This window comes from Cherax quadricarinatus, chromosome 53, assembly GCF_038502225.1.
Source record: "Cherax quadricarinatus isolate ZL_2023a chromosome 53, ASM3850222v1, whole genome shotgun sequence".
In the NCBI taxonomy this organism is placed as follows: Eukaryota; Metazoa; Arthropoda; class Malacostraca; order Decapoda; family Parastacidae; genus Cherax; species Cherax quadricarinatus.
This window is the reverse complement of record NC_091344.1, coordinates 22,788,413-22,795,912: the sequence shown is the minus strand read 5'-3', so window position 1 is coordinate 22,795,912 and position 7,500 is coordinate 22,788,413. Positions and strand designations below refer to the sequence as shown.

The 7,500-nt window shown below is 40.9% G+C and overlaps 1 protein-coding gene across 1 annotated transcript in view; it reads right to left on the bottom strand.

Moving 5' to 3' along the window:
* LOC128692211 (putative neural-cadherin 2) overlaps window positions 1-7,500 on the bottom strand; it is a 185,699-nt gene that overhangs the window by 107,412 nt on the left and 70,787 nt on the right. The gene's annotated exons all lie outside the window — the stretch shown is intronic.

The window sequence follows — 7,500 nt, the reverse complement described above, 5'->3', positions numbered from 1 at the left end:
ATGCAGACACTACATTTCTTAACATACTCAGAAATATCAGTTGCCATACGAGGCCAAAAGTATTTCAATCTGGCTTGTTTTACTGAACGATCCATACCAGGGTGCACAACACCTGGTATTACTAACTGGTAAACTCTTCTGCTAGGAGTACCCAACTCGGCTGTTTGATACAGTAATTCTTGGTTCATGACAAAGTCACTGATGGGTGCTGGTGGCTTCACAGTCAGAATAAGGTCTTCCAGGAGCAGGAATCGAATCACACCAGACCACATGGGATCTGCTCGTTGAGCATTCTTTACATCTTTGGCAGTAAATGGAGGGTCTGCAGTTACTATACTAACATGTCGCGATAAAGCATCTGTGACTACATTTGACTTGCCAGGTAAGTGTTCAAAGGTGGGATTGAACTCTTGGATAGTCAAGGTCCATCTGGCTAACCTTCCAGTAGGTTGTTTGTTCTGGAATAAAGGTATCATTGGAGCATGGTCTGTCAGGACATGAACAGAGTACTGATAAATAATGTCTCAGTGCTTTAAAGACCATACTATTGCTAAAGCTTCTTGCTCAGTTACTGTATAATTATGTTCAGCCTTCGTAAGGACTCGGCTAGCAAATGCAACTGCATTGTACTTGCCATCAGTCTTCTGAGCTAGTATGGCACCTATGCCAATAGAACTAGCATCAGTTGTCAGATAGAAGGGCTTAGAAAAATCTGGAAATTTCAAAATTGGAGCAGATGTTAGCTTTTCTTTTAGAGTTTGGAATGCTCTTTCTTGATGGAAGGTCCAAGCAAAAGGAGCATCTTTCTTAAGCAACTCAGTTAGAGGAGCAGCTATGGAAGAAAAATTGGCAATGAAAGATCTATAAAAACCTGCTAAGCCCACAAAGGATCTTTCAGCATCAGCAGTTTTGGGAGTTGGAAAATTTAGTACTGCAGTTACTTTACTTTGGTCAGTTGTAACCCCTCTAGGAGTGACTACGTGACCAAGAAACTTAATTTCTGATCTGAAAAATTGACATTTAGACAGTTTGATCTTTAAATTGGCTTCTTTAAGCTTACCAAGTGCTACATCAAGTATTTTCAAGTGTGTATCCACGTCTTTAGACATGACAATTACGTCATCTAAGTACACCATAAGTGCATAGCCTATGAGACCTCTAAAGATATTAGTCATGAGCCTTGAGAACGTGATAGGGGAGGATCGTAATCCAAACGCCATACAGAGGAAGTGATAATGACCTGTAGGAGTGGAGAATGCAGTTAGCTCTTGGCTGTCCTCGTGAAGAGGGACTTACCAAAACCCTTGTAACAAGTCCAGGGTTGAAAAGACTTTGTTATCTCCGATGTTACGTAAAAGATCACCCAGTACAGGAAGTGGGAAGCGATCTGGAATAGTTTTCGCATTTAACTTCCTAAAGTCAATCACTGGGCGCCAAGTACCATCCTTCTTAGGTACTAGGAACAAGGGCGCATTCCAAGGTGAATTGCTAGGTGCAATAACTCCATCATCAAGCATTTGATTGATCAATTCTTCTGCGACAGCAATTTGTGAATGAGGCATTCTGTACACAGGTATATAGATAGGTCTAGTACCAGGTTCAAGTGGAATACGATGGGACAATAAGTTTGTTATACCCATCTTCTCACCTGGTAAGGCAATGGCTTTACGACGTTTGTTCAACAGAGTCAACAAACACTTGACTTCATCTGGGAAGTCAGTGGGAGCTAAGTCTTTCTCCTCAACTGGTGGAACAGATTGATCCAGTGAAGTGGATGAGGTCTCCCCGGTAGAAATAGCACCGACCCACTGGTCAGGTGACAACTCATCCTCTACCTGAACAGGGTAAGGATAGTGAACAAGGTCAACAAGATTGGTATTTGCTCTGAGACGAACACTGTGATCAGAAGTGTTAGCTAGGAAGAAATGGATCTTACTATCTCTTACAACATGTAAGGATGGCTCAACAAATAGACCTTTTACTTTGCAAGAATCACTGTCAACTAGGACGTTATCACCATCTGGAACACTAGGAACACAGACAGGAATGACAGGATCACCAATGCCTGACCACTTGGGTACGCTACTGGAAAATGCACTGGCCTGTAAGGACTTAATCCGAACGTCTTACTCTGTGGCAGTATGGCAGATCTCGGATCCAAGCTGGTAACCCCAAAATGGTACGATCAAGTCATCAATTTGGGCATGCCATCGATAAGGGTCGAGCACAATGCGTAAGTCTCGCATGGAAGCAAATCCCAGTAGAAGGTCACCAGGGAAAGTAATCTGGTCGACAACAAGGAAGGAAGCAGTGAAGTCTCTACCTTGGATAGAAAAGGTGAGGGAAGTCCGACCTCGGACACGCAGGTGAGAACCAGCTGCTCCACTAAGGGAGGACACATGAGTCGGTTCTACGAGAAGGACATGTCGTAACTGCTTATCGCTAAACAAACTAGACCTGATAATATTGACTTGCCCACCAGAGTCCATGAACAAATGAACGGGCGCATTATGAACAGATGCTTGCACTATAGGGCCTATGGTTGCATTGGAAGTTATGTGCAAACAAAAAGGTGGATTGTCGTCTGAAAAGATTTGTTCCACTTCATCCCCAAAATCATCTACGTCAGAGACGTGTGAAGCAACATGATCAGCAGGATTGTCATTCTCGAGACTGCTTAAGGCTTCAAAGGAATCGTGAACGGGGATGGTGTACTCATTATCACCTATTGTCACCATGGGACGGTTTGACTGGGGCACTCGAATTCCCCCGAATTGGAAGAATGAGCCTGGTTCTGGTTAGTTTGAGAACCACGACGTCTGTTTCCTCTACGGGTTCTGCGGTTGGAACGGCCACGGAAAGACCTAGAGTACTGAAGGTTGTAAAGAGCATTGCACTCAGATGTGTCATGTCCATGTATTCTATGATAAGTACGGTAAGGAAGATCTGACTGGTGCTCATCATCAGTACGACGCCCCTTAGGGTGACTATCAGGACAATTAATTGCAATATGGCCACGGAAACCACAGTTGTAACTAGTCCGCTGACTATGGTTACTGAATGTACTGTGAATACTACGAGGTTTATAATGACTCTGTACACTGATCCTTGGTGATCGCTGCGATGGTTGACGACCACGATTTGTCGTTGTGGCACAAACAAGAGGTGGTGCAGACTGAGGCATAGGTGTGAAATTACTTTTGATACATGGGAAAGTACCCTGGGGGCACAAGGAACGTACATGATTTAGGGCTGTAAGTGGTTCCATCATCACAGTTGGAGGATTAGCCTCATAAGCACACACGGAAGCAGGCGGCATTAGTTCTTTGATTGCTCCAAAAGCTGCTATTTTAGCAAACGATGCTGTGGATGGTTTATCCTCGTCAGGGACAAAAGCTGAGGACTGGACAGCATTGATAAATGACGATAAAAGTTTGTCTAATCTAACAGCAAATGCACTCAACGATTCATTAGTCATGGGTGTAGCATTCACTAGTTCCCTAAGAACGACATATGGATCAGCTGTTTTTACTGGTACAAGGAAAGAACGAATCAGTTCCTCATATTGTGACCACTTAGTAAGATTCCTGAAGTCTCGCATTTCAAGGAGATCAACAACGTGAACAGCAGCAGGGGACCGATGAAGAGCTTCTTTCGCAAGTCTGATAAGACTTTCCTCTGAAGGAGGACCGTCAACTAGAGCATTAACAAGACTATGTACATGGCCATTGAATAAAGGTAATGCATCAAGAGAATCACGAGTAAAACTATAGTGTCTCAGTGTCTGGGTCGGTCTGTCAGTCGATAAGGAACTGTGAGGACTGATGTTACAGAAAACGCGATTCTAAAAGCTTAGAGATCTCCAGTGAATACTAGAAAGGACTACCCTTCTAGCATCCAGCCTGTTACTGGGTTTTCGTAACAAGTAGTCAGTATCCTTGTCCAATTATCCATTAGAATTCAGTATGATTCAATAGTGCTTCAGGATTACAACTGGTAGGCTACTAACTAGAGAAATTAAAATTTAATAAATTTATTAAGTCTAGAGGTATATTATCAAATTAAATTAAATTAATCACAGTAATCAAAATAATATCACTTCTCTCGAGTACAATATTATTGTGCTGAAAGCACATATCACATTTATAATTCTTAAGTACCGTCTGGTACATTAACATTTAATAAGATATTACAAATATGTACAAGTAAGTGTGTATGTATGTGTGTAAGTGCTCTAAGTAGTTCGCTATGTCTCACGACTCGACTAGACTTAAAGAAGTGACTGACAAAGTCCTTAAATAAACTAACTTCTTGACCAACTGGCAGTTAGAACAGTCTGCTTGAACAATAAAAAGAATGCTAAGCCCAATAGCAATATAAGCAACTGCGACACAGAATCAGGAACAAGGAGATAATATAACGACACTAAGTAAGGACCATCTGCAGATCCTCCACAAAAGTCACAAAACTCCCATAATACTGAATCTAAGTTCAGCATAAGAAAATCCCGACTGTGACAGTACACAGAAACCAGTACAAGTTAGGTCAGAAGCTACAGCTCAGGACCTGAGTGGCTCAGAGTGTCTATGCGACACTCAACCTCAGTACAACGTCGAAAATCACTAAGTCTATACAATGTTCTGTGAACAGAGTTCTACAGAACTAACAAGAATAATGAGACAGACAATCTGTCCAACCACCAAGAGAGTCTAGACCAGACTGAATACTTCAGGCGAGGTGAGGACACCCCCCCTCGATCACGTGATAGCTCCGTGGACAGCTGCAGCTCAGAAACAGAAGCCGGCAGTCTAACGAGCCACAAGCAATAATTACAGTAGTTAGATAATCAAGACTTGAACTGAGCACATAATATGTAACATCCTATCTAACAACATAACTAAGTCAAATAACAATATAAAGCAATACATTTACGATTTAGCTATTATCGCAAATATAAGCAATATAAAATTATATGAAAAGGTAATAATTATATATATACATAATCATTATATGCATTATATATATTGCAACCCATTCAGGGGTTGCAACAACTGATGACAGAAGCAGCAGTAGCCTGAGAGGTCTGAGTGTCGCCATTCACTAAAGTATCACTTGGCGGTATGTGAGGCATAATGGCAAAGAAGTTGCACAAGAACAAATAAGGCAAAAATAACGAATAATAAAAATGATACAAAATGCTAAAATTGAAATAAAAGAGATGTAACTAATTCTGCAGAAGTAATAAAAAAAAACTAAGATACACTGCAAGAGGAAGAACAACTCAATGTAAAGGACTGTTGGCCAAGATAAAAAAAAATACATTGAAATTTACAAGTAAAAATATTACTGGAGACTGAATTAAATGCAAAATGAGCTGTCTGTACTCTTGCTAATAAAGAAATTAACTAATAAAACTGTAAATCAATGTAAAAGTATAAAATAAAATCACTAAATTGTATGCAAAGAGAGATAACTGGGAAATTTAAATATTTTCTAAGAATGCATAAACAAAATTAAAATATAATACAAAGACAACATGAGGAAAAATAATAAAATGAAAAACAAGACTCAAACAATAATGAACTGAGAATAATAATGCATAAAAATAACAATAAAAGAAAATAATTCACTGCAGAACAAGTGCAACAAAATAATTCACTGCAGAACAAGCGCAACAAAATAATTCACTGCAGAACAAGTGCAACAAAATAATTCACTGCAGAACAAGTGCAACAAAATAATTCACTGCAGAACAAGTGCAACAAAATAAGGTGTAGAAATAATCAATGCAGCAATAAAGTTACACTGGGAAAATGTAGGTTAAATAATAAAATAAAAATATGAAGAAAAACTGATTGAACACTTTAACTCTTAATTGTAAATTAGACAAAACAATTTACTCAAACAGTAAAGAAAACACTTTACGTTAAAAAAGAAATTGAAATTACACTATGAGTGAATTTGTTCAAAGAAATAAGAAAAAATATGAATAAAAATAAAACAAGAAAAAAATGGAAGTGTAACACTTACAAGTGGCGGGGCACACAACACTTACAAGTGGCGGGGCACACAACACTTACAAGTGGCGGGGCACACAACACTTACAAGTGGCGGGGCACACAACACTTACAAGTGGCGGGGCACACAACACTTACAAGTGGCGGGGCACACAACACTTACAGGTGGCGGGGCACACAACACTTACAAGTGGCGGGGCACACAACACTTACAAGTGGTGGGGCACACAACAAGGATTGTAAACTTATTTATCAATATTCTCACAACAAAATCTTGCTGTGACTGATAAGACAAAAATTGCTGGCAAAAATAATGGTACACAAGTCTGCGAAAAGATCAGGGAATGAGACACTGCTGGTGTACGAAAAAAAAGGTACACATAGAAATAAATGGATAATTTAGTATACTGGGGTGAATATCACTGCAGGAACTACAATAATGACAAATACTGGAGAATACAATGCTGAAAGAACACAAAAAAACATGAATGAATTACTTTACACGGAGCGACTGACTGGTACACTACACAATAATACTTAATACAGACAGAGAGTAGCATTAAAAAAAAATAATAAGTCAAAGAAACACTGAGTCTACACTGAAAACACAAGGCTTAGAGTACACAAGAAATTCACTGTAAATGTCTCGCACACACAAATGTCTTTAAATGCAAGAAAAATGTCTCTAAACAGAAAATTATCACTGAAGTCTGGAGTTTTAGGCGGAGTGACGAGTGATGAGGGGAAGACGTCCTGTGTGGGTGATGACGCCTCCTACACTCACACTGTTGTCGAAGAAATGCGCTTTCTAGGTGAACTCACATAACTGGTTTTATCGTTGGCGCCAGCTACAATCTCTTGACCAATTATGTGAGCTAAAACAGTACTAGGACCCGGTACAAGGGTGGAAAAAAGCCACAGGTAGATGAGTGAAGAGTGGATGTGTGGGTGGCGGGTGGGTGAAGGGAGTGTCAACTCTCTGGCGCTTACTGGCGCACAGCCTCACCACTCATGAAGGTGGCTTAATTAACTAAGCCACTCTATGCCACAGGGATGGTGAAGACCACTCTAGCATCCATCTGGCATCCAACTGGGAGCACAAAGCGATATATGAGGCAATACTTCAGAGGAACTTGCGTGGCTTACTTCTCTCTCTCAGCTGGGTTAGAAGCTGGGTTGATTGACTGGCTTAACCCACGAGAATGGCTGACTGGAAGACGTGTAACGATGCACACAGCATGAAGGAGCAGGTGGATGGCAGAAGACAGGCTGGATGGTAGGCAGAGGCAGGCTGACTAGCGCTCACTTCCACAGTCTGGCTTATTGACTGTCTTAATTGCAAATCCGGGTCAACGCCTCGGAGATTGAAGCAATTAGCACACGAACTAAGCCAGGAAGCTTGAAAAACGGCTGCAACAGGCTTGCAGGCTGGAGCGACACAGGGTGGAGGAGAGTGAGGGTAGCTGCTAGCTGGAGGTGGTGG